Consider the following 27483-nt stretch of genomic DNA (forward strand, 5'->3'; position numbering starts at 1 on the left):
CAACAAAAAGGAAGGACGGTAAAAAGGAGGGAAAATCGACCGTGGCTATCTAAGGAAATAAGGGAGAGTATCAAATTGAAGGAAAAAACATACAAAGTAGCAAAGATTAGTGGGAGACTAGAGGACTGGGAAATCTATAGGGGGCAACAGAAAGCTACTAAAAAAGCTATAAAGAAGAGTAAGATAGATTATGAGAGTAAACGTGCTCAGAATATAAAAACAGATAGTAAAAGTTTCTACAAATACATAAAACAAAAAAGAGTGGCTAAGGTAAATATTGGTCCTTTAGAGGATGAGAAGGGAGATTTAGTAATGGGAGATGAGGAAATGGCTGAGGAACTGAACAGGTTTTTTGGGTCGGTCTTCACAGTGGAAGACACAAATAACATGCCAGTGACTGATGGAAATGAGGCTATGACAGGTGAGGACCTTGAGAGGATTGTTATCACCAAGGAGGTAGTGATGGGCAAGCTAATGGGGCTAAAGGTAGACAAGTCTCCTGGACCTGATGGAATGCATCCCAGAGTGCTAAAAGAGATGGCTAGGGAAATTGCAAATGCACTAGTGATAATTTACCAAAATTCACTAGACTCTGGGTTGGTCCCGGCGGATTGGAAATTAGCAAACGGGACACCACTGTTTAAAAAAGGAGGTAGGCAGAAAGCGGGTAATTATAGGCCAGTGAGCTTAACTTCGGTAGTAGGGAAGATGCTGGAATCTATCATCACGGAAGAAATAGCGAGGCATCTGGATGGAAATTGTCCCATTGGACAGACGCAGCATGGGTTCATAAAGGGCAGGTCGTGCCTAACTAATTTAGTGGAATTTTTTGAGGACATTAACAGTGCGGTAGATAACGGGGAGCCAATGGATGTGGTATATCTGGATTTCCAGAAAGCCTTTGACAAGGTGCCACACAAAAGGTTGTTGCATAAGATAAAGATGCATGGCATTAAGGGGAAAGTAGTAGCATGGATAGAGGATTGGTTAATTAATAGAAAGCAAAGAGTGGGGATTAATGGGTGTTTCTCTGGTTGGCAATCAGTAGCAAGTGGTGTCCCTCAGGGATCAGTGTTGGGCCCACAACTGTTCACAATTTACATAGATGATTTGGAGTTGGGGACCAAGGGCAATGTGTCCAAGTTTGCAGACGACACTAAGATAAGTGGAAAGCAAAAAGTGCAGAGGATACTGGAAGTCTGCAGAGGGATTTGGATAGGCTAAGTGAATGGGCTAGGGTCTGGCAGATGGAATACAATGTTGACAAATGTGAGGTTATCCATTTTGGTAGGAATAACAGCAAAAGGGATTATTATTTAAATGATAAAATATTAAAACATGCTGCTGTGCAGAGAGACCTGGGTGTGCTAGTGCATGAGTCGCAAAATGTTGGTTTTCAGGTGCAACAGGTGATTAAGAAGGCAAATGGAATTTTGTCCTTCATTGCTAGAGGGATGGAGTTTAAGACTAGGGAGGTTCTGCTGCAATTGTATAAGGTGTTAGTGAGGCCACACCTGGAGTATTGTGTTCAGATTTGGTCTCCTTACTTGAGAAAGGATGTACTGGCACTGGAGGGTGTGCAGAGGAGATTCACTAGGTTAATCCCAGAGCTGAAGGGGTTGGATTATGAGGAGAGGTTGAGTAGACTGGGACTGTACTCGTTGGAATTTAGAAGGATGAGGGGGGATCTTATAGAAACATATAAGATTATGAAGGGAATAGATAGGATAGATGCGGGCAGGTTGTTTCCACTGGAGGGTGAAAGCAGAACTAGGGGGCATAGCCTCAAAATTAGGTGAAGTAGATTTAGGACTGAGTTTAGGAGGAACTTCTTCACCCAAAGGGTTGTGAATCTATGGAATTCCTTGCCCAGTGAAGCAGTAGAGGCTCCTTCATTAAATGTTTTTAAGATAAAGATAGATAGTTTTTTGAAGAATAAAGGGATTAAGGGTTATGGTGTTCGGGACGGAAAGTGGAGCTGAGTCCACAAAAGATCAGCCATGATCTCATTGAATGGTGGAGCAGGCTCGAGGGCCAGATGGCCTAGTCCTGCTCCTAGTTCTTATGTTCTTATGTACTCCAAAGGGAAAGACAAGAGAGACATCCAGACAGTCCTGGCAAAGTTTCAAACATACTGCGAGGAAAACACAAGACAGAATGGTAAAAAGGCACCAATTAGTCGGGAAGCATGGTCGGCACGGGCTTGGAGGGCCGAAGGGCCTGTTCCTGTGCTGTACATTTCTTTGTTCTTTGTTGTTCTTTGTACTCACCACGAGGCAAAGGTAGGCCTGCAGATGTAGAAAAAGGCAGTTTTGATTGGCAGCCATCTTGCGAAAGGAGCTGCACATGCGCAGTTGCCCAGAAGACGCGAACTGGCAAAACAGGGTTCTGCGCATGCACGAGAAGCCGCGCATGCGCAGTTGCGCAAAGAGCGCACAAAGAAGGAAGGTCAGTTTGCACATGTGCGAGAAGTCGCGCATGCGGAGTTGCAAAAAGAGCGCAAAGTACAGGAACAGCGATTTGCACATGTGCAATCCATTCCTAAGCTTTACGTCACAAGCGTCATGACGTCAGAGGCCCCGGACCACGCCCATTTAAAGGGGAAATGTCACAAAAAAGTGGGGGGAAAAATTAAAGCCGGAAACCACAATTCTTTCCCCTGGAACGACATAACAATGCCTGAACTTCGACCAGTAGCTGAAAGTAACCTCCACAGAACCCTGCAACAAGCTGTTAGCACAGCCGAAAGAAATGATGTGGTCCTTGAAGACTACGACTCAGACGTTGATTTCTTCTTTGGACATCGCGAGCACAATGACAGTTCCGACACAAAACGTGGTGATATGGTCTTTGAAGATTACGACTCAGACGATGATTTCATCATTGGACATGGCGACCTCAGTACCAAATCCGAACCGCAACGAGATGTGTTGTACAGTGAAGAATCTGACACAGACATGGACGAGTTCTTCAAATTTGAGGATCCTTAGCCCAGCACAGACGACATCCTAACCCAGAAGTACAGGATTCTGCTGCGGCCTGACACCAAGAGACAGGAAGAAGTACAAGCCCACAGAGAGCGGCCTGACACCAAGTGACAGAGCGAGGTCCAAGCCCACAGGGAGCGGCCTGACGCCACACCAGTGGTCCACGCACCACGAAGAGTGCTCCACGCACCACGAAGAGTCCCTGACTCCACACAGAGAGTGTTCCACGCACCACGAAGAGTCCCCGACTCCGCACAGAGGGTGGTCCATGCACCACGAAGAGTCCCCGACTCTACACAAAAAGTGGTCCACACACCATGAAGAGTCCCCGACCCCGCACAGAAAGCGATGACAGACTCCACAGCGAGACCACTGCACGTCTCCACACAGAACACAAATTGACTCCACAATGAGACCACTGCATGACTCCACACAGGGAACAATGCCAGACTCCACACAGAGAGCGGCACAGGCCTCCACAGCGAGCTCGGTGACAGACTCCACAATGGAAGCAACGTAAGACTCCAGAGCGCAGTCCTTGCATGAACAATACCATGAAGGTCTAGCAACCTCATCTGAGCAACCAGCAGCAGACGATGCAAGTCTGCCCCGCTCACATGAACAACAAAAAGACTATGACAGTCTACCCAGATTATTTGAGCCACCAGAAGAAGACTCTGACAGCCCACCCAGTTCATTTAACCAGCAAGAAGACACAGAAGGTCTTCCCACTGTATGTGCGACAAGTGACGAAAGCATTGCAATTCCCATACAGGATGTGCAACATGACAGCGAGACTGACTGTTCTCCGCTAGTATGTACAGAGGCACTCGACAGTCAAAGTGAGGCTACTAGTGACTCCAGTGACACCACGTTAATTCAAACCTCAACCACTCGAGCGTCTCCACAAGAAAATGCATTCCTGAACGTTTTGACTCCAGACGGGAGCATCAAGACACCTCAGATGATTCAAGTGAACCTGAAATTATTCCAGATGGGGCGTGTCAAGAAACCAAAGCTAATTCAGGTGAACCAGAAAGGACACCAGAAGGGGAGCATCGACAAGCCTCAAATGATTCTAGTGAACCGGACATGACTCCAGACAGGGAGCGCCTAGGAATCAGAGACGGCACGCTCAATGAAACAGCAGATGCCACAAAGGACACTGACACAAGTCACTTTGTGAAGGACTCGAATTCTCCACTTGGTGTGGTCATTGAGCGCAACAAACACAACAACAAAACTTACGAAAACAACAACAAAGACAACAACAAGAAGCGTACCAAAGGCACCAACGTCAACAACAAGCACGACAAAACCAACAACACTGGAACAACGACTGGTGCGACATGGTACAACTCTGAAAATGCTGGACAATGTAACAGCACAGCTCCTAACACTGGCAAGAGTACAGCCATACCATGGCATGACAGCAAATCTCACCGATCCAAGTTTGCTCCACTGCAAACCAGCAAACCAGCTTTCAAGGCAGATGAGTTTCCTCCACTATGTACAAGCAACCCAGCTTTCAAGGGGATGACATACTGCATCAATATCGCAATCACAAGAAACAGTCCAGGCCGGGCGACACAGATTACATACTGCATCGCTATCACAAGCATAGAAAAAAAAAAGAGTCCAAGTCAGACAACGGAGTGATTTGACCATTTGAACATCTCCTGATGACTTCTTGGTTCCTTAAGCACAGGGACACTAACGGCGTTCGCAAAGCAATTACAACATCGCCATCACCGCTTCAACAACAAAACAAGAAAGCCACTTGACCGTATAAATTCATGAACTTTGGACTCATACATATTATTTGGTATTGTATAATCATCACTGTCATCATGATTTGTACATGTCATCACTTATCTACCTATTTTGTTCAATTTTCTTTAACACAGTACAGAAAATATGTAACATGGAAAAAGGGGGATGTGGTGATATGCATCACTGAAGATACACAAGGGGTTCTAATGTATCTAATGTAGATACATTAGAACTAAATAAACACCAGAGGGAGCACCAGAGACATCATGACACACAGACATTCAACCAATAGGTCAGTAAGATAGGACACGACCAATGGGTAGTCAAGACACACCCAGAGGTGACACTACCACAGGACACTACCCATATAAAAGGACAGGGCACACATGCTCTTTCTCTTTCCATAGGCGACACTCAGAGAGACAGGGGCAGATCAAGAACCATCACACCCACCGCATGGATTACAGCAGACTGGTTAGTAAGATTGAGTTACAATAGTAAGATTAGCAGGAGAGTCGAACTCAAGTAGGAGAATTGTTAACTGTTCAATAAATGTGTTAAACCTATCTCCAAGTGTGAATCTTCCTTTGTAAGAGCATACATCAAGGAAGCAGCTTATGCTACATGAAGAAGCATAACACAACAGCTTGTTTGGGTGATCTTTCTTTATGTTTATTTTGTGCACATTATGTAATTTGCTTTGTGAAAGGATATTTGTTTTCCATTGAGCCTGAAAATGCTACAGTGGAAAACTGTGAGAAACATTGCAGCAACAGGTTTGCACTGTGGGCAGTAAGTGTGGCTCCATATTGGAAAACTCAGGTTGTTCATGACTGGGAAGATACGGATATGAATTTGTCATTAATTGAAACTTGGAACATTGTCGTGTATTTTTCAATATGACAGCTTTCTAATGAAATTGCATTTCCAGAAATTGCATATTTCCAAACCAGAGAATTTTATTTGGGGTAATATTAATTGCAAAGAGTCATTCTTCTGATTTATGTTAAGAGCAATTTCAGAACTCAGGAGAGACAATTTGGTGGCGTGTCACAATGCTCGTCGGCATGCTGTGAGAAGATCGGACAATTGGCACCAGGCAAAGTATACGGCAGCAAAGGCACACCAGGGATATGGGGATGCAAAATCATGAGAATGCCAGCGGTATAGCACCTGGGGTTGAAGAGGAAATGCTAAGTGTTTATTCTGAACATCGAACCATACGGATTGGGAGCAGGGGAGGCCATTCGGCCCCTTGGTCCTGCTCCACCATTCAATACGATTGTGGCTGATCTGCTTGTAATCTCTAAGCTTTGACAAAGAGCCATCCAGACTCAAAATGTTGGCTCCCTTCTTTTTCCACAAATGGTGCCAGACCTGCTGAGATTACAGTAGTTTCTGTTTTAGTTTCTGATTCCAGCACCTGCAGTAGTTGGCTTTACTATAATATTTCACACAATACTAAATTGTGGTCTCACCAATGCTGTGTGCCACTGAAACATATCCTCCCTACTTTTTTAATCAATTCCCCTCACAATGGAGGATAACATTATATTAGCTTTTGGAATAATTTGCTGTACCTATATAGTAGCCTTTTGTGATTCATGTATTTGGACACCCAGATCCCTCTCCATTTCAGAGCTCTGCAATCTCTCACTTTATATAATAAGCTTCCTTTCTATTCTACCTGCCAAAATGGACAATTTCACATTTCATAGAATTTCATAGAATTTACAGTGCAGAAGGAGGCCATTCGGCCCATCGAGTCTGCACCGGCTCTTGGAAAGAGTACCCTACCCAAGGTCAACACCTCCACACCCTATCCCCATAACCCAGTAACTCCACCCAACACTAAGGGCAATTTTGGACACTAAGGGCAATTTATCATGGCCAATCCATCTGACCTGCACATCTTTGGACTGTGGGAGGAAACCGGAGCACCCGGAGGAAAACCACGCACACACGGGGAGGATGTGCAGACTCCGCACAGACAGTGACCCAAGCCGGAATCGAACCTGGGACCCTGGAGCTGTGAAGCAATTGTGCTATCCACAATGCTACCGTGCTTGCCCACATTATACTCCTTTTGTCAAAGTTTTGTCCACCCACAGAACCCATCTATATCCTTTTGTAGCTTCCTTATGTCCATTTCATAATTTACTTTCCTATCAATCGGTGTTGTCAGCGAATTTAGCAAGCATACCTTCAGTCCTTCATGCAAGTCATTTATATAAATTATAAAAAGTTGATGCCCCAGAACTGATCCCTGTGGCACACCACTCGTCACATCTTGTTAACTTGAAAAATACCCATTTATGTCACCTCTCTGTTTCTTGTCAGCTAGCTAATATCAAATCCATGCCAACATGTTACCCCCTACACCATGAGTTTTTATTTTACACAGTAACCTTTGATGTGGCACCTTATCAAATGCCTTCTGGAAATCGAAGTGTAATACATCCACCGGTTCCCCTTCATCCACAGCTCATGTGACCCTTCAAATAACTCAAATAAATTAGTTAACCATGGTTTCCCTTTCACAAAACAATGTTAACTCTGCCTGTTTGCCTTGAATTTTTCCAAGTGCCCTGCTATAACATGTTTATTCATGGATTCTAAAGTTTTCTCTATGACAGATGTCAGGCTAACTGCCTGCAGTTTCCTCCTTTCTGTCTCTCTCCCTTTTTGAATAAAGGAGTTATGTTTTCTATCTTCCAATCGAATGTAACCTTCCCCGAATCTAGGGAATTTTGGAAAATTAAAACCGATACATCATCTAACTCATTAGCCACTTCTTTCAAGGCCTTAGTGCAAAGTCCATCTGGACCTGGGATTTAGTCAGCCCGGAGGCGCAAATATATGCTCAAGACCACTTCCCAGACAATTCTAATTTTCCTGAATTCCTCCATTTCTTCCATTTCCTGACTTACAGCTATTTCTGGGGTGATTCTTGAGTCTTCTATAATGAAGACAGTTGCAAAATACCTGTTTAATAAGTAGCCCCCGAGCTACTCCACAGAATTAGAACTTCACTAATCCTGCCCCGGCGTCAACACTGAGTCTCAGGAATTGGGAATCCAGCCCTTTACCTTTATGTTTAATACTCTCTGTAACCTTTTTAGTTAACCACAGATGATGGGCCCTTCCCTTGGAATTTCCCCTTCCCATTCGGAAGATTATTAAACTGCCAGGTCCTAGAAAAATCCTACTCTAGAGTTTGAATGAAAATATTGTGTGTCATATAAAGATGAGATATATTTTAAAAGCATGGTGATCTATGTAACCATTTTGCTTTTATTTTGCTTTTACAGCATAAAAAATGAATGTAATTAATTTGCCACCTTCTATTTGCAAACACTTGAATGATATAATTAATTTTCATCATTTCATCATCAATTTATTTTACCTAGCGTAAATAAAATTTATGATTAAAAATAATTTACAATGCTTTTTGCTTAATGGAAAACAGTTCCCCTTTTTCAAACACATTTCTAAATAGTTTGACAAATGCTGCACAATTGTATCCTCCAGGTTCTCATTCCTTAATTCATGCACATAGAGGATGAATATTGGTGAAACAATCAATTATAATCTGCCTCAAGTGCAAAGTTAGTCAGCGGAATGCCTGCAGAAAATAAAAATAGAAAGTGCTAGGATCAGTACAAGAGATTGAAGGTTTCCTTCCCACATAACTTAAACAAGCCTCAGTAGCTAGTTATATTTGGTGTTTTAGTTGACATATTCTTCTAATAGTACAGGAATGACTCTGAAACATAGGAATAGGAGTAGGTTTTTAGCCCCTCGAACCTGTTCCGCCATTCAATGAGATCACTGCTGATCTATGACCGAAGTCTGTATAACCACCTTTGCATTTGAAAACAATAATGGGCGAAATTCTGCACCTCGCGCTGCTGGTAGCTGAGTTATCGATGAGGTGGAGAATCCAGTGTTGTGAAGAAAATGGAATCGGCACCGGGCGGCGATCTGTTTCTGTTGCTCAGGTCTCCTGTTTGCATTGGGATCGAGATTTGGGCCCCGCTCCAGGGGGAGGATACAAATTGGTCATTAAGACTTATTTTCATCCACTTAGCAGGCCTGGCACCATATTCTCCGGACCCACATGATTCTCTTGTGCTCTGGGCCCGGAATCACGGGGACGAGAATCACGACTGGTACTGACAAGCATGGCCCTGGCGTGGTGGACCTCGTAGTGGACCGAAGGACAATTCTTTAATGGAGTTACCCCCTAAGACCATCCGAGTGCCATCTTCACTCCCGACAATGCAAGATCTGCCCACCCCACTCTCATCAGATGAGAGACCCCTGTCAGGAATCTCCTTCCAGAAAAAAGATCCAGGGTTGGAAGCTCCCCTCAGAAGAGAGAATCCTGTCTGAATGCTAGAGAGCAGTCCAGACAGAGGCAGTGAAAAAACAATCACTGCTTTAACAGTCACCTGGGTAATACAACCACTGGCTCACATACAGGAAGCAGCACCTGACAATTCCTGAAAAGAGACAACCAGGTAGCTGTGTTTGAAACCCCTCAGATCTTTGATCTGCAACCCATTTACTCATTTCTCTTTGATACTGATTTTACTAGGCTGTGATTAACAGCTTCCACACACCCCAGCAGAGAGCATTGTTCCATTCATCTTCCTTAACATTTGAGTAACTCTAAAGTGCTCTAACCACAATATTTATAAACACGAAGCTTTGATTGACAGACCCTGGACCACTTCAAACAGAGTTAAGTGCTGTCAATTTCCAGCTGACCACCTCAAAATCACTCAACCGTGAAGGGAGAGCATTAGAAAAGTCAAAATTGGCACTAACAAATCATGGATGAGGGTTCAGTGGCAGATAGGCTGATGTAGAGGCAGAGGCAGGTGAGAGGTGGAACTGGGTGATCTTAGGCCTAGATTTTCCATTCGTGCCCGCCACTGGAATTGTGGCAGGGAGGACGGAAAATTAGATGGAACAGCAAATAATTGCATTGACTTTAAATGGGAATTTCCGGTCTTGTGGCGGGTGAGACCGGGAAACCCTGCCCTTAGGATTGGAAATTCAGCTCAATGTCAAATAGGATATCCAAAGTTGCAAACAATCTGTTTCATCCTCAGACAGCATGGGCTCTATACTAAACCACTGTTCAGATGTTTTGTTCTCTTTTTAAACCAACGCAAGGCAAAACCTGCATCAGGGGATGTCCCGGAGGACTGGAGAATAGCCACTGTTGTTCCTCTGTTTAAGAAGGGTGGCAGGGATAATCCCGGGAACTACAGGCCGGTGAGCCTTACTTCAGTGGTAGGGAAATTACTGGAGAGAATTCTTCGAGACAGGATCTACTCCCATTTGGAAGCAAATGGATGTATTAGTGAGAGGCAGCACGGTTTTGTGAAGGGGAGGTCGTGTCTCACTAACTTGATAGAGTTTTTCGAGGAGGTCACTAAGATGATTGATGCAGGTAGGGCAGTAGATGTTGTCTATATGGACTTCAGTAAGGCCTTTGACAAGGTCCCTCATGGTAGACTAGTACAAAAGGTGAAGTCACACGGGATCAGGGGTGAACTGGCAAGGTGGATACAGAACTGGCTAGGCCATAGAAGGCAGAGGGTAGCAATGGAGGGATGCTTTTCTAATTGGAGGGCTGTGACCAGTGGTGTTCCACAGGGATCAGTGCTGGGACCTTTGCTCTTTGTAGTATATATAAATGATTTGGAGGAAAATGTAACTGGTCTGATTAGTAAGTTTGCAGACGACACAAAGGTTGGTGGAATTGCGGATAGCGATGAGGACTGTCTGAGGATACAGCAGGATTTAGATTGTCTGGAGACTTGGGCGGAGAGATGGCAGATGGAGTTTAACCTGGACAAATGTGAGGTAATGCATTTTGGAAGGGCTAATGCAGGTAGGGAATATACAGTGAATGGTAGAACCCTCAAGAGTATTGAAAGTCAAAGAGATCTAGGAGTACAGGTCCACAGATCACTGAAAGGGGCTACACAGGTGGAGAAGGTAGTCAAGAAGGCATACGGCATGCTTGCCTTCATTGGCCGGGGCATTGAGTATAAGAATTGGCAAGTCATGTTGCAGCTGTATAGAACCTTAGTTAGGCCACACTTGGAGTATAGTGTTCAATTCTGGTCGCCACACTACCAGAAGGATGTGGAGGCTTTAGAGAGGGTGCAGAAGAGATTTACCAGAATGTTGCCTGGTATGGAGGGCATAAGCTATGAGGAGCGATTGAATAAACTCGGTTTGTTCTCACTGGAACGAAGGAGGTTGAGGGGCGACCTGATAGAGGTATACAAAATTATGAGGGGCATAGACAGAGTGGATAGTCAGAGGCTTTTCCCCAGGGTAGAGGGGTCAATTACTAGGGGGCATAGGTTTAAGGTGAGAGGGGCAAAGTTTAGAGTAGATGTACGAGGCAAGTTTTTTACGCAGAGGGTAGTGGGTGCCTGGAACTCACTACCGGAGGAGGTAGTGGAGGCAGGGACGATAGGGACATTTAAGGGGCATCTTGACAAATATATGAATAGGATGGGAATAGAAGGATACGGACCCAGGAAGTGTAGAAGATTGTAGTTTAGTCGGGCAGTATGGTCGGCACGGGCTTGGAGGGCCGAAGGGCCTGTTCCTGTGCTGTACATTTCTTTGTTCTTTGTTCTTTGTTCTTTGTTGTACTTTGCATGACTTCCTGAAGCTCAGGTGTCCATCTGCAGAAGTGCTACCATGCTGATTAACAGGCTGTTTCCACCCCATTCCATGAGTACTCTGTCTGAAGGCCGGTTCTTGGCACATTGGCCGCTGATGCTTCATCCGGCAGCTTTAGTCAGTGGTGGTTTTCCATTGCCTTCCACTCTCAGGGGCATGGTGAGGAGGAGGGTCCCAAGTCTACTTCAGCTAGAACATGCTCTCGGTGGTATTCTGAACTGGATACGAGCCATGACATGATAACTAGTGGTTCACTCAATAAAATAGAACTGTTATGTTTTTGGTCCTGGTACCTTTCAAGATCAATCAATTCACACGTAGACACAGAAGGTGATTAACACTGTAAGTGTCCTTTATTGCTGCAGCAGTTGAACTAAATGACAACATGAATCCCGGAATCCTGTAATGCGCTGGTTTGCAAAGTATGGCTAGCCAGACAAGACATACAATACATAACATATTCCTCCACTCTTATTGGAAATGTCGGCTTAACAAAACATTTTCCGAATTGGAGAAAGTAGGAAGACTGCCTCAAACAAAAACATGGGGTTGCTTTAACCATAACTCAGGCACTCAGGAGGCCTTCTTTCCCGGGCGGGCTATGAAGGACCTCTGGTGCATTTACAGAATAATGTTTATTAGAGACTGATGACAATTTAGGACCGAGTCTGAAGTTATGTTGAAGGCCAGTGTAGGTGAGACAACTTCAACTTCGGTCAAGCGAGACTGAGGAGATGAGACTGGAGTCGGAATTCCTTGACTTAGACATGGCTCACTCGAAGTGGTGAAATCAGCCTCTTCCGTCAGAGGTGCATCCTCAGATGGTGCTTGACTTGGCAACAGCTGGTTCAACACTGGTTTCCTCAAAGTGGTGGAAAAATAACTCGCAAGGCCCAAGGCAAACATCCTGAAGCCACTGTTAAACCCATTCCCCTGGAAATGTAAGGATGAATGTCAGGTGAGACTTGGAAGCCTGGGGAAGAGTTGCCATGCGTCACAAGGTCCATGACTTTGGACAATGTTTGGTCCATTCAAGTGGCTTTCTTGATTTGGACGTGATGGGTGTGTGTTCTCCAAGTGTAAAAAGTAGATGTGTTTTTGACCAATGTCCCTATGGCTGACTGTCAGTGGCAACCTCGAACTATCATCCGCATTGCCATGCAGCGTAGATTTTTAATTTTTGATGTCATATGTGTGAGCAGTCAACATAAATGCCCAACTCTGCAGTCTGCTTGCAGCAAAGCAGGGATACCTGTGTGTGGACCGAGTATCGAGGTGAGTGGTCGATGATCAGTCAAATGGGATTGGTGAAATTCATCCCCTGTACTTCATGCTCGATTTGAGCATACAAGTTCTCTGCTTTACTTAAAGTCTATGAAGCAAATGCTGTGGGCTTCTCCACACCAAAGGACAATATGTGTGAGATAACAGCCACAACTCCATAAGGCGATCCATCGCATGCAAGTTGTCAAGGTAAGAAGTCAATGTGCGTCAGTACCTTGGGATTTTTCAGCACTGCATTAGCTTTCTTAAAAGCAGCATCAAAAGCTTCAATCCCTTTCTAGGGTTTCTGCTGACACAGACGCTCATACAGGGGTTTCAGCAGGGTTGGCAGCTGTGGAATAAATCTCCAGTAATAATTCAGCAGCCCTAAGAAGAGTGAAACTGGCTGATGTTCTGAGGAACTAAAGCATCCCCAATAGCCATGATCTTGGCAGGTGCTTCCTGAAGCCCAGAAGCACCAACGACGTACCCCAAGTATTCCACAGGGGGCTGAAAACACTTACATTTGTCCTTGTGAACACTATACTCCTCTAGTCTTTGTAGAGTGTCAGCCAAGTTCTTGAGATGATCCCCATCAGTCCTACCTGTTCCCAAGATGTCATCAAGTAGCACTGAGCTCGAGGCAAGCCACTCAGGATCTGGTCCATGGCCCTCAGTTATTCCAAAAGATAAACAACACTATCTGTGCAGTCCTTTGTGTGTTGTGATGGGAAAAAATTCTTGTGACTTTTCATCATCATGAATTTGTAAATAGGCCTGGCAGAGGTCTATTTTGCCATATTTCTGTCCGCTAGCCAGGCCAACAAAAAGGTCCTAAATGCAGGGAATTGGATATCTTTCCGCATACCTTGAAATGTGTATGGAGTCATCTTCCTTGAGCACAGAAACAATGTGTGTTGCCCATGCACTATGGGGACAGGTATCAAGACTTCCATCTTGACCAGATGCTCCAGATTATCTTTGAGTTTTCGTCATAAGGCATAAGGCCGAGTTCTGGCCTTTAGAAGTTTTGGCTGAGAGTGAGCTATGGTATTCAATTTTACTGTAATTCGTTTCATGCTTCCCAAATTTCCTTTGAAAACAACAGCATGAATAACAGTTCCTTCTGTTGCAATGCTATGTACTTCCATCCAGTTTAACTGGATCTTCTCCAGCAACACCATCCAACTAAAACTGGATAGTTTCCTTTCACCATTTAGTTACGCCTATCATAGTTCCAGATTCTCCTGCGTTTATTTTCAGAACTACTTTTTGTAGGTGTCAAGGGAAGGTATTTATACTTTACCTTATATATACCTAGGACCACTGAAACTGCTGCCCCAGTATCCAGTTCCATACATCTTGGTTGGCCCTCCAGCAATGGTGTTACCCAGTAGCCCTGTGAACTACCTGTCAATGACAAGCTGTGGAGCGGTTTGTCTTTGGAGTTGATATGACATGCAGTTTCTTTTTCCATTATACTGCAAATCTCTTTGTTCCTGGTTTGCTTTTGTGATTCAGTGCTACTTTTTATTTTAAAAGCATGCTCAGTGTGTTCCTGCTTGCCACATTGATGGCACTCAAAGGGCAGAATTGGGGAATGCGATTGGGCGGAGAATAGGTCATGAGGCCAAAATTGTTGCCGCCGCCAGGCGCCCGACAGAATTCCATGCTCCGGTGCCTTGACAGTGGCGTCAATGCGTTCTGCTCTGCACGTACAGTAAACGCCATCCGCATGTCATTAGTGGGCCTAACCCGGTATTCTCCGGGGCTTCCGCGATGCTCCACCATGATCACCATTACCAATGGCGAGTTTCACCTGTGGTTTCAAAAATCGGGAAATAGGCACAGAGATGGGGTACGGAAAGTTCCAATATCGCTATAGTGTGCTGACAGTTGTGCCGCTGGCTGGGGAGTTTTTGCCAGAGCTGGGGAGAGTAGCGGGGGGTGGCCAGGTGGTGGGCCATGGGTTTGCGGTGGACAGGCACCATTGCCGTAGCCTGCAAGGCAGCCATGCGGTTGTGCATGCAGCAGACTGCCCACTGTGAACTTAGTGCCACGGATCATATGGGTGTCCCCTAGGTACCCTCTGGCCCAAGCCGACCCATCAACTGAATGGGAGCGCTCCAGCGCAACCAGTGCCATCTTATTGGCTGGGATGAGTGTGTGTGGGGAGTGGAGTGCTAATTTGCAGCTGCAGCTTGTCAACCCCTTGGGTGCAAATCCGATACCGTTTTTCATTGGAGTCGCTCGTGTTCTATGTGGTGCTGGTGTTAGCCCATTAACAGATCTTAAATTTCTCCAGAACCGGCACCAATTTTGCTGTTGTTGAAGTCCACCGATTCTGTCCCGGCGTCAACACTTTAGTCTCTGAAATGGAGAAGCCCACCCAAAGTGTCTTCACTGATTTTCAGACGGTGACCAGGCTTTCCTCAACGGTAACATCCTTGGCTGCTCAGCTGTCATGTAAAGGCGGCATGGTAGCACAGTGGTTACCACTGTTGCTTCACAGCGCCATGGTCCCGGGTTCGATTCCCGGCTTGGGTTACTGTCTGTGCGGAGTCTGTACGTTCTCCCCGTGTCTGTGTGGGTTTCCTCCGGGTGCTCCGGTTTCCTCCCAGAAGTCCCGAAAGACGTGCTGTGAGGTGAATTGGACATTCTAAATTCTCCCTCTGTGTACCCAAAGAAGCGCCGGAATGTGCCGACTGGGGGCTTTTCACAGTAATTTCTACTTGTGACAATAAAGATTATTATTATTAATGCATTCGAGTTGATCAAATGAACTGCTGTGCTTCTTTTGTTGCCAGCTCCATGGAGGCTGCAATCTCCATGGTTTTCTGCAAGGTGAGGTTAGTCTTTGTCAGTTCGCTCCGCTGTTCAACAGTTTCATCAAAATGTCCCATAGGTCCAGTCAGTGTGGTGATTTTCAGCCTTTTCATCTCTTTTCTTTGTCAGTTGCTGTGTTACCATTTTAAACATGTCACCACTTTAAGAGCAGTAAAGGTTTTATTTTCTTCGACAGTTTTCTTTTATTTTTCAAGTCCATCGGTTTCTTTTTGTTCCAAACTCTACAGGTCCCTATATTTTACTGCCTGCCTTTTTCTGCAGTACAAATCTAACATGCAGTTCAGGTGAAAATGTAAGTTTCCTTAGTTCAGTTAACTTTTGAAGTAGCATTACACAAACGTCCAATGTCCTCGTCGCCAGTCTGGTATGTTTTTAGTCCTGGTACCTTTCGAGATCAATCATTACACAAGTAGGCATAGGAGATGATTAGGATTGTGACTGTCCTTTATTGCTGCAGCAGCGAAACTAAAAGAAAATATGGATCCTCTGATCCCAGAATGCATTGGCTTGCAAAGTATGGCAAGCCAGACAAGACATACAATACATAACGTGTAACCTTGCCCCTATTCTGATGTGTGGTGACTCTCACGTTAAATCACCGCCAGTCAGCTCACTCTCAAAAAAGGAGAGGAGAGCAGTCTATGGTCTTTGGAGGCTGTGCCGACTTTCATTTTCCGTAACAGCCTCCCTGAACAGGCGCCGGAATGTGGCGACTAGGGGCTTTTCACAGTAACTTCATTTGAAGCCTACTTGTGACAATAAGCGATTTTCATTTCATTTTTCATTTTCATTTCATTTCTTTCACAATACATAGCAAGAGCAGTGTGGGTCTTTGCACCTGTGGAATGCTGATATTTATGTGAAAATGAAGAGTCAGCGTGGAAAGCATAAAGCTCATGATTTGCAGATGTGGTAAAGTGCTCTCCTGAGGAGACAGAGTGCCAATTTGCAGGCAAAAATCACAAACCGGTAAACACTATTGGTCTTTGCTGAAGCGAAGTATGTAAGAAAAGATGAGAATCCTGAAGGAGTTGAAAGCTGAGATATTATGACGGATGAAAGGAAAATTTTAGATAAGTTAGTGAGGCTAAAGAAAATACAGCACTATGGTAAGACAGGATACATCCTCTGATCCAGAATGAAATGGGGGAATTTGCTGAAAGCCTAAAAATTGAGTGTGCTGAAGGACTGGATCAATGTAATATATTTACATTGGAGCCAGAGCTGTAAGGTTTATGGCGATGATAATAATAATCTTTATTAGTGTCACAAGTAGGCTTACATTAACACAGCAATGAAGTTACTATGAAAATCCCCTAGTCGCCACACTCCGGTGCCTGTTCGGGTACACTGAGGGAGAATTCAGAATGTCCAATTCACCTAACAGCACGTCTTTCGGGACTTGTGGGAGGAAACGAGAGATATAAAGCCCCTCTAATTAAAAAAACTTTAAGATCCGAATTTGTAATCTGGAACACTAGGGCTCTCAGTTGTGCCTGACCTACAAGGTAGGAATAACTAGCATTTATGAATCAAGTATAATTTATTAAACAAGATTTTATACTTACTTAACAACAAACAGTGAAGACAACAGAGAAGTTTCTCATCTCTAAAGATCCCAGGATATCTTGGTGTTGTCAGCACAATGTCCCTCTTCTTTGTTTTTGAAATTATGTTGAACTGTGTTGAGAAGAGTCATACCCCAGACGCCATGGTATCGCTGTGCCAACATGGATTATGTTTCTCAACTTTTATCCCTCAGTCTCACATTGCTCCTTCCTTTTTTGGAGATGGTCTAAATTAACCCTTCCTATTCACTATAGGGTGCAAATGATCTTGTGTTGCCCCATCTTGGCAACCCTTGCTTTATGGGTTGTAAACTGCGACACAGCTTTATTTTTTACTTGTTTACGTTCCATCACCAACAACTGCATATTTCCTTCCCGATACAGAGAAGTCATGAATAAAGTTACATTCTCTTCTCAACATATTTCAACCAACCTCCACACTAAGCTATTAAAATCAACAGTTAGGACCACTGCCTATCTTAATATCAGAAACTAGGGGCTGGATTCTCTGAATTTGGGGCTATGACCGGAGGATCCACGGCGTTTTATGTGGGAAAAATCGGCGCGGCCCCAGCACCGATCCTCTGATTGGCGAGGAGCTAGCAGCCGTGCCACGTAAAACGTATGGCATTCCCGATATAAACGGCGGGAGAATTGCCGGGTCCGTGGCCGCGCATGCGCACGGTGCCGACCTGCAGCGGTCGCAACGTACAACATGGCGCCGGCCGCGAGTGGACCCGACCTGCCAGATAGTGCCCCACCGGACAACCCCTCGCCACCCCTGGGCCACCCCCATCAGTCCCCACAGCCCTTGCCGAAGCCCACTCCCGGTCAGCAGCACAGCTCCCATTCGACTGTGCCGGCGCCGGACACAGTCCGCAGCCGCCACGCCGGGTTCCCGACCGCTGAGACCACAAGTCCCCGGTGCAGTCAGGAACCCAGCCCACGGGGGGGGTGGAGTATCGAGCAAGGGCCTTCAGGTAATGTCCTGAAGCCTTCCCAACAGCGTGTGGTGTACTCCTTGATGATGCTGTCTTGGAGGGGGCGGAATATCTGAAAACAGGCGCTGCCCCCAATTCGGTCGTAATAAGGGATTCTCTGCCGATCGCCAATTACAAAATTGGCTTTGGTAAGTGGAGAATCCCGCCCTAAATGTTTCCTCTGGCACAGCCCAATTAAAGCAATGCATGGTTTGTTCAAACATAAGGGGCTGGTTTGAACTGAGAGGAAGGGTGGAGGGGTTCTACAATTCATGGGTGTTATTCATTATGCGCTTTCGAGAATTGGATCACATCGAACATTAGGGGGGTTGGGGGCTGGGAGGGTTGGGGGAGGGGGACTGTATGTGTGAATGATGATTATGGGTGATTCCTGATTCCTTTTTGTCATTTGTTTATGTCAACATGCTGGCCAATGTCTGGGGTTTGGTGGGAGGATGGGATCGTTGTTGTTGATATGGGGATTGACATTACAGTCGTCACTGATTATTGTTTATTGTTGGGTGTAAATTTGGGAGAAAATGTGAAAAAGGAGAATAAAAATAATTGGAAAAAAAACATAAGGGGCTGGATTCTCCGCTCTCTGACGCTGAAATTGCATTTTGGCGCCAGTTCGGGGCTGGGGGCACTGTGGGCGGGCGGTCCGTAGTGCGCGAGCGGCCAAAGGGGGCACCACGTTTGCGGTCCGGGGCCGTGGGCTGAGTCCGCCATGGAGCACGGCGCGGCATCGGAACCGGAAGTGCGCAGGGCCGTATCGGCAGCTAGAGCTGCGAGCTCTGTGCTGCTTCCCTGCTAGCCTCCACAAACGGGGAATCAGTGGCTGTTTTATGCCACTTTTCCTGGCGTAAAAGATCACCGTTTTCACACCGGCGTGGGGACTTAGTCTCCAAAACAGAGAATCCAACCCAAGGTGTTATCTTAAGTTCACAATGTTTTTAACCATTCCTTCAAAATGATTTTAAAAATACCTAATTGTATTATTGACCATTAAGACAGCATGCAGTTACTTCAACTCAAGACTCAAAGGAGATCAGCCATATAACTATAAAACATAATGATTCATTCATAGAATCATATAATCATAAACCCCTGCAGTGCAGAAGGAGTCTATTCAGCCCATGATCCCATCTGGTCTGCACTGACCCTCTGAAAGAGTCCCCGGCCTCGGCGCACTCCCCCAGCCTCTGTCCATAGCCCCACCCAACCATTACATCCCTGGACACTAAGGGGCAATTTAGCATGGGCAATCCACCTAGCCTGCACATCTTTGGGATATGGGAGGAAACCAGAGCACCTGGAGGAAACCCATCCAGACACAGGGAAAATGACAACACTCCACACAGACAGTCACCCAAGGCTAGAATTGAACCTGGTGCTGTGAGGCAGCAGTGCTAACCACTGTTCACAAGCAACAGGTTTCCTGTAAAACATTCCAACTAGCACAAATTCAAATTGACCATTTAATGTAAACTGTGGTTACAGAATACAACACACAGATATTTCAGATTCTATAAAATTAGTAGAATTATTAAAATCTTACAGAGTTTATCTGGATAATTACGGACCAGTGTTCGTAATGCCGATGTTATGAAAAATTTGGTGCCTTTATTCAATAATGAAATTACCATGACATTTAATATGGGAGGTAGGACAAATATCTGTAAACTTAACAATACTGCTCCAAACACCCACGTCTCGGGCATTTCTAGAAACGTAAAATGATAATGGGCTCAAAACTGCCCCTTGGAAAGCAACACTGGAAGACACAAGCTGGTCTGAAAAACATCCATGAGGTGATAATTTCACTAAAGGAGTAATCGAGAGGCACAGCCTAATGCTCTGGGGGAAACTGGTTCAAATCTCATCATGGGAACTGATGGAATTTAAATTCAATTAATCAGAAGTCTGGAATTAAAAGCTAGTGTCAGCGAAAGTGAGTATGAATTGATTTTCATAAAAACTCATCGAGTTCACTAATGTTCTTCAGGGAAAGAAATCTGGCCTATACGTGACTCCAGATCCACAGCAATGTGGTTGACTCTTAACTGCCCTCTGAAATGGGTTTACCGATGCCGCCATTGTCAACGGGATTTCCCAGTGACTGCACCCCTCATTGCTGGAAAACTGTGCGCCAGCGTGAGACTGAATTATCCCGCCGGCGTGAACAGCCGGTCTGTGGGCAATGTACTTCAAAGGGAATGTTAAATGTTTGTGGGGTTTTTTCTGATTCCAGTCTAAAGATAAGGGTGCCCCCATGGTTCACGACTCCTCTGGGGAGTTGTGAATAATGTCTGCTAACAGAGCCGGCTTGTATCAATCAAAATTCTGTGGAGGCACGGTGGTTGAAATTACCACACCCAACACTGGAGTTGGCAATGGAAACAGGGCCGCAGTACCCATGCCCTTACTCCACATTGGCAAAAAATTGTCTGGAACAGGAATGGGGGCTAGAATTTTGGAATCAGATCCCAATATCACATTTGCCCCTCACTATTTTTCTAGCGTATACCACTGCCCGAGATGAAACTCCAAGGAAGTTATCAGCAAATGTGTTCTCACCAGGCTGTGATGACAATTGTGTCTAGCTGTTCTCAGCTGTCGTGCTATCTAATGTGGAAAAAAAGGGGAGAGAAGTCTGCACATTTTTTAACAGGAGTCCAATCTTGCTCCCAAAGTGTTGATTACCAGATTTCCACAGCCTGGTTGATTACATCATGGAATGCCATTGGATAAGGTTTGAAACATAGCATCTGGACTGAGTTAATAAACATCTGTTTTATATTTCACTTACAAATTTTATTAGCTATATTGGCCTTTTTTTTCTAATCTGAACAGAAGCAGACACTGGCATGGGTTTTTCAGCTAGGTTAATCAATTCATTGTTTGTGACTGAATGCCCCATTTAGCTCAGGAGAGGCACATAGTGGGCTCTATTTACTTAATGACTGTAATTTTCCTTCTACTTTTTTTAATGGAGCACAATTACACCTCTAAAAATATTCTTTAACACAGCAGTGAATGTTTATCCTGCCAGTCTGCCGAGGTTTCTATTTAAATATCACTCTGTACAAGTGCAAAACGGCCTTACTCATGCCCCAATCCGGCCACTTTCCATTATCAATAGGAATTAGTCCATCTTGACTGTTACAAAGGGTTGGATTTGCAATCCAAGGTCAGGGACACAACACATAAAGCATTTCCATTGCACCACAATGCAATTTTGAAATGCAAATGACTTACTTGGCCCAGGGACAGGACCAATGCACAATTTGATGTACTTGGTGGCCTCCTCTGGCGATGGGGGTCATTCGAGCACTGGTAAAATATCGGCAGCAGCATAATGGCCATCAATAGGCCAATGAATGTGATCATTTGGATGCCTGTCTCCAGCTGGCAGGTGACTGGGCTGATGCCAATCCCATCTCTAGAAATATGCCGCGACAGTTGGAAGCAATGGGATTCCATCCTGATGCCTTCCACCAGCATTTTAAGACCCCTGCCACCTCTCAGTCTATGTCCAGAGAGCAGCTAAAATGGAGCAAATATTTCAGATCAAAGGCCTTTTGTTAGAATTGGGGACCTAGGGAAGTCAAGGCCCAATGAAATCCTGTCTACCCCCTCCATAGCATTCCTTGTTCTGGCAATGTGATCACGGTGGTTAGCACTGCTGCTTCACAGCGCCAGGGACCTGGGTTCAATTCCGGCCTTGGGTCACTGTCTGTGTGGAGTTTGTACATTTTACCCATGTCTGTGTAGGCTTTCTCCAGGTGCTATGATTTCCTACCACAGTCCAAAAATTAATCAACTCATTGCTTGTGACTGAATGCCCCATTTAGCTCATTCTAAATGCCCCATTTAGCCCATTATCCTATTGATAATGGAAAGTGGCCGGTTTGGGGCATGAGTAAGGCCGTTTTGCACTTGTACAGAGTGATATTTAAATAGAAACCTCGGCAGACTGGCAGGATAAACATTCACTGCTGTGTTAAAGAATATTTTTAGAGGTGTAATTTTGCTCCATCAAATAAAGTAGAAGGTTAGGTGGATTGTCCATGCTAAATTGTCCCTTGGTGTCCAAAGATGTGCAGGTTAGGTGAGGCTATAGGGATAGGGTGAGGGAGTGGGTAGTGGGTAGGGTGGTCTTTCAGATGGTTGGTGCAGACTCAATGGGCCAAATGGCTTCCTTCTGCATTGTAGGGATTATATGGTTCCTCTCCTAAGAGTGCAAGGAAGGTTGGCATTTTGAAATGCATGGTGTACATACCATGAAGCGGGTATCGATAATGTTGGGTATGGTCTTCTGGCTCTTCAGATCACATATGGCTCAACTGGTATCATTGTCACCTCCAAGTCCCTCAATCACCATCAATGAAACAGCTGATCTGTTCATGAGCATAATGCTGTCTGTGGGAGCTTGTGGTGCACAAATTGGTCACTGTGTTTCCCACGTCACAACAGTAATCTCAAAAGCAGCCTTCAAAGTTTGGGAGTAAAACACATTGGAAGGTCCCGAGGACATGAAAGGTTCTACATAAATGCAAGTCTTTCTCTTTTTGAGGAGGTGAAAATCAGTGGTGGTTCTAAACAGTGGCCAGCAACAACTCTGTGCATCCACAGCTTGTTCGCATTCGCATGAGGCTGAGCATAATCATCTAAATGCGGAGTACGATCCCAAAGTTTGTGAGGAAATCTTTTAATTTTTTTATTTTATTGCACTCATGTGTCAACTGTGATGCAAAGAATGGTAGCCTCCTGCTTAGAGGCCATCATAGCAAAAATCCCTGATCTGTGAGATCTGGACTTTCCCTCTTTCAGTCCTCTTTAATGTAATCCGTTTATACTATCTCGGACCTCTTCTTCTTACTTAAGTGAAGCATGTCGATTACCCATCTAACAACTGGATAGAATGTATTGATCCCAGAGCATCATTAAGGCATTGGCAATATTTTCAACGTTAAAGTAATTATGATGCTAAATTACTCAGTCCAGAAAATCAAATTCTAACTGTAATGCCAAAGTCTCATTTACAGATACGAATTTTAATGTTTCATTGATTTCAGCTGAAGTGTAATTTATTACATTTGGCTGGAATTTTACACCCCCCTCCTTGTGGGTTTGCTGACAAGGACTCATAAAATACAGTAAGTGCCTTTCCACCCCCAACTAATTTGAAATTGTATGGGGGTTGGTGGAGAGGCCGGGCAACCCACCCACCCTTTGACTTATCGAGGCTCTTTAAGTGCCTCCAGTTAATACAAATTGGCTATCCGCCTCCTCTCAGCGAGTGAACACTAAATTGAAAGGTGTCGGCCGTGATTCTCCGTTGCGAGTCCGCCCTGCTACCGCTGTTAGCGAGGATGGAGAATTTGACGCGCTGTTCACTGGCGTTGGGGTTCTGTACTTGTGCCGCTTGTCAATAGGATTTCCCGTCGAAATCAGACCACGTTGCCGGGAAATCCGCGAGCAGGGTGCCGACTGGAACTGAGAATCCCGACTCCAGCAAACAGCTGCAGAATCCTGTCCTTTCACCTGGAAAGAGTATTTTGAGATAAAAATAGCGAATGCTGGTGTTGTATCTGTTCAATTCAGATACTTCAACCAGCTACTTAATTAAAGTTTACCCAGATATCTTTATTTATGAGCAGAGCAAAGTACGGACATGGGTATAATGCAACACAGTTTATTAAATATAGTCAACCCGTAAATTACCCACTATAAACACAAGAAACATCCCAGCTTCGACTGTACTACCCGCAAAGGTGATTTGGTAAGCTGCAGATCCGATCCCTGAGACCCTCTGGTTCCTCTTTGCAAAGGTGATTGTTGCTGGCTGTTTCTTGCTTCCTTTAGTCTGGTCTGGTCAGGGCCACCTCACACACCATGGGCGCGATTCTCCACTCCCACGCCGGTTGGGCGAATTGCCTGGGCCGCCAAAATTTCCCGGGACGCCGGTCCGATGCCCTCCCGCGATTCTCCCAAGCGGCGGGAACTGCCTGGTCGAGTTTCGCGGGCCGCAGGCCGGAGAATCGCCGGAGACACCCAAAATGGCGATTCTCCGGCAGCCCCGCTATTCTCAGGCCCGGATGGGCCGTGCGGCCAAGCCAAAACGGCGGGTTCCCCCAGGCGCCGTCCACACCTGGTCGCTGCCGTCGTGAACGGTGCGTGAACGCTGGGGGGGTGGCCTGCGGGGCGGCGAGGGGGGATCCTGCACCGGGGGGTACCTCAAATGTGGGGTGGCCCGCGATCAGTGCCCACCGATCGTCAGGCCGTCCTCTCTGAAGGAGGACCTCCTTCCTTCCGCGGCCCCGCAAGATCCGTCAGACATCTTCTTGCGGGGCGGACTTAGAGAGGACGGCAACCACGCATGCGCGGGTTGGCGCCGGCCAACCTGCACATGCGCGGATGATGCCCGTTATGCAGCCCCGGCCGTGTCATCTATGCGGCGCCGCCTTTACGCCGGCGACAAGGCCTGGCGGGTGTAGATGACGCGGCCCCGATCCTCGCCCATTGTCAGGGCCTGAATCGGTCGGGATCGGGGCCGTTTCGCGCCGTTGTGAACCTTGACGGCGTTCACGATGGTGCGGCCACTTCGGCGCGGGAGTGGAGAATCCCGCCCCAAGTCTTTGCTTCCAGTCTTTTTGCTTCGAGTCTTTGCTCCGTAGATGTCTGAAATGCCTATTTTTATCTCCCTGTCACCACCCACCTCCTTTTCCACCTGTCCTTGGCCTTCAACCAATGGAGTCTCAGGAGGCATGGTCTCAGTGCCCAATAGTCTGGTTGAAGACCTGTTGACAGGGCGCCTGACCTAGCCCTAGGAGGAGCAATGATTGCTTGATGGGTTATCAGGAACTGTGGCCAATAGGCCAATGCATCTTAAGTCGGAGCAATAATTACTTGATGGGTTATCAGGGGTGCTCCAGACATGCCCCCGGCAGCCTGCCTGATTTCTATATATTCAGATTTTGCAGGCTTCTGCAGACTGTCGTTTTTAAAGTGCCCGATTCTTTAATTTAAGATATCCAATTTAATCAGCCTTAAAACTAGGCTCTGATTATATTACTACACTGGAAACACTCAGCAGGTCTGGCAGCATTTCAGGAGAAAAAGACAATTGCTAATGTTTCAGATCTGTTCATTAATACCACAAGAAACCGGAACAGGAGTAGGCCATTCAGCCCTTTGAGCCGTATCCGCCATCTGATAAGATTATGGCTAATCTAACACCACCTGAAAGTCCACTTTCCTAACTTACCATCTTAATTCCTTAATTCTTATCGTCGTAATCCTTAATTCCCCTACTGATTATAAACCTGTCGATCTCAGCCTTGAAAATGTTCAAGGACTCGGCCTCCACAGCTTCCTCGGGTAAAGAATTCCAAAATTCACCATACTTTAAGAGAACAAGGGCAAGGGGGGGACGGGGAGGGGGGGGGGAGGGGGGGTAGGTGGTGAGGGGGAGGGGGGAGGGGGGGAGGTGGGGAGGGGGTGAGGGGGAGGGGAGGGGGGAGGGGGAGGGGGAGGGGGAGGGGGAGGGGGAGGGGGAGGGGCCCCCGACCCCGGGTGGGGGTGCCTCCGCTGTGTCCTGGCCCGCAATCGGGGCCTACCAATCGGCGGGCCGGCCTCTCTGGCTTGGGGCCTCTTTTGCTCCGCACTGGCCCCGACGCAACATGGCGTAGGGGCCGGCGCGGAAAAGGAAGCCACCGCGCATGCGCGCAATCGCAGTGCGCATGCGCCCATTCACGCCGGTATCGCCAGCTGCAGCAGCGTGGTTCACTCCAGTGCCGAGCTGGCCTCCTGTAGGGCTCAGAATCGCTGCTCCTGGGGGCCTGTTTACGACGGCATCAACACTTAGCCTCAGGATCAGAGAATCCTGCCCCAAGTTCTTCCTCAAATCCATCTGAAATTAGCACCCCCTTATTCTGCGCCTATGTCCTCTCATCCTACACTCTCCCATGAATGGACACATCCTCCCAACATCTACCTTGTCTAACCACCTAAGAATCTTATATGTTTCAATCACATCACCTCTCATTCTTCTGAAACCCAAGGAGCACAGACCTAACCTGTTTAATCTTTCCTCATATGGCAGTCCCTCTATACCTGGGATCATCATTTGTACTGTCTGCAGTGATAATGTATCTTTCTCCAAATCAGGGAACCAAAAGTGTATACAGTATTCTAAATGTAGTACCTTGTACACTAGTACCTTGTACAGTTGCAGCAACACCTCTTTACTTTTATACACCAGCCCTCTTGAAATAAAAGCCAGCATTTCATTTGCCTTCCCTATTAACTTCAGCACCTGTATGCTAGCTTTCTGGATTCCATGAACAAGTCCCTTTGTGCTACAGCTTTCTGCAGTCTCTCCATTTAAATTATAATTCGCCTTCGCATTCTTTTTTCCAAAATGAACAAACTCACATTTTTCGACATCAAATTCCAATTGCTAATTTTCTGCCCGCTCGCTTAACCTGTCAATGTCTCTCTGTAAACTATTTATATCCACCTTACAACCTGCCTTCCCTCCCACCTTTGCATCATCTGTAAATTTGGCCACAGTACAGTCTGTTCCTTCCTTCAACTCATTAATGTATATTGTGAACAGCTGCAGTACCAGCACTGATCCCGGTGGCACTCCACTGGATACTGTCCTCTAGCCCCCTTATCACTACTCACTGCTTCTTGTTAGTTAGCCAATCCTCTATCCATGCCACAATATTACCTTCTTCGCCATGAGCTCCTATCTGGTGTAGAAGCCTTTTGTGTGGCACTTTGTCAACTGCCTTTTGAAAATCCAAATATACCACATTGACTGGTTCTCCTCTATCTACTCTGGCTGATACCTCCTCAAAGAACTTGAGTAAATTTATCAGACATGATTTTGCCTTCATGAAACTGTGCTGATTTTGTTTGATCAGATTGTGGCTTTCCAAATGCACTGCTATTCTCTCCTTTGTAATCGACTCTAATATTTTTCCAATAACTGAAGTTAGGCGAAATGGCCTGCATTTTGCCTTCTTCCCTGTATGGACAAGGGTACCATATTAGCAGTTTTCCAATCTTTTGGCACAGTTCCAGAATCCAATGATTTTTGGAAAATGTCTACCAGTCCATGCACGATCTCTGTAGCTACCTCCTTTTAGATGCTGGGATGCAAGCCATCAGGCCCAGGGAACATGTCAGCCTTTAACCCTATTAGTTTGCCTAAATTTAATTCTCTGGTGATGGTGACTGCATTTAGTTCCTCTCCTGTATTTTTTTTTGCTATTTCTGGGATGCTTGTAGTATCCTCCACAGTTCTCTCTTCCTCTGTTTCTCGCTGGCTTGCAC

The sequence above is a fragment of the Scyliorhinus torazame genome, chromosome 3, assembly GCF_047496885.1.
Source record: "Scyliorhinus torazame isolate Kashiwa2021f chromosome 3, sScyTor2.1, whole genome shotgun sequence".
In the NCBI taxonomy this organism is placed as follows: Eukaryota; Metazoa; Chordata; class Chondrichthyes; order Carcharhiniformes; family Scyliorhinidae; genus Scyliorhinus; species Scyliorhinus torazame.